At 43.3% G+C, this 1,205-nt stretch overlaps 1 protein-coding gene across 1 annotated transcript in view; it reads right to left on the bottom strand.

Moving 5' to 3' along the window:
- The window catches only part of LOC106811327 (kinesin-like protein unc-104), a gene marked incomplete in the record, with an annotated part of 116,841 nt that overhangs the window by 50,845 nt on the left and 64,791 nt on the right, over nucleotides 1-1,205 (bottom strand).

Genomic DNA, 1,205 nt, shown 5'->3' with positions numbered 1-1,205 from the left:
CTCTCTCTCTCTCTCTCTCTCTCTCTCTCTCTCTCTCTCTCTCTCACACCCACTCTCTCTCTATCGTTCCCGCTGCACATTTGTGCGTTTCTCCTGTGCTCCCTCGTGCGTCTCTATCTCTCTCCGTGTTAAGGGCGTATTAAAACCCGGATGTATAGGTGATGCGCGTGTGTTGCCAGCGGCGTGAAATCCATAAATAGGCTTAATTGATATTGTTGTTATTGTTATAAGAGCATATCATTAATACGCCGGCGGCTATCTGGCAGCGAGAGCGTGCAGTTTGTTTCTCAGCAGCTGAGCTGTTTTGATGAAGCCCGCTGAAAGACGTCAGGTGAAGAGAGAGATAGAGAGAGAGGGAGAGAGAGAGAGAGAGAGAGAGAGAGAGAGAGAGAGAGAGAGAGAGAGAGAGAGAGAGCAATAGCGAGAGAAGGGACGACTCGATCATGACTTCTTTGAGTCATTGAAATCACCGGGTGGAAAAGATTCGAGGCAAAGATTCAAATTGTTCCTCGAATCCGTGGCGAAATTCGACGGAAACCAAATGCAGTAAATCTTCTGAGACGAATACGTCATAATACATATACGTACATACATATACGTACATACATATACGTACATACATATACGTTCATACATATCAGCAAGCGCTAACAATACATTATAACATATTACTATTATTAGTGCATCACATGATAAATCGTTGAAATTCCATTGGATAACGTCGCAGGTACTATGAAACAATAGTGTCCGCCTGAGCGCCAATTGCTTGCGAGACGCATTGTTATTTTAACGCATTGTAATTTAATACAAATTGAAATAACGTATTGTGTTTTAATACAAATTGAAATTGTTCGTTTAAGAAACTTTGTCTTATTCACTTCATATTTGCCAAGTTACGTAGATTGCAAAGTCATGTGATGCACTAAAAACATTAATTATCACATGTATTATCAGGTCATGATATCAGCTAATGTATTCTCGCCGCAGCAGCGGCAGCAGCAGAAGCATCAGCAAGGGAATGTTTACTCGACGCATTAACACCTTCTACGCGTCAGCGGCGGCCATCATGAAAGGCCGAAGAATGCCGACAGACCCGCACAGACTAATTATCTCTCTCTGTGCCTCTCTCACACACACTCACTCTCTCTCTCTCTCTCTCTCTCTCTCACACGCTCTCTCTCTCTCTCTCTCTCTCTCTCTCTCTC

This window comes from Priapulus caudatus, unplaced genomic scaffold (genome assembly GCF_000485595.1).
Source record: "Priapulus caudatus unplaced genomic scaffold, Priapulus_caudatus-5.0.1 Scaffold528, whole genome shotgun sequence".
NCBI classification, from domain to species: domain Eukaryota; kingdom Metazoa; phylum Priapulida; class Priapulimorpha; order Priapulimorphida; family Priapulidae; genus Priapulus; species Priapulus caudatus.
Note: the sequence above shows the minus strand (reverse complement) of the source record. Positions and strands in the feature narration are given on the sequence as shown.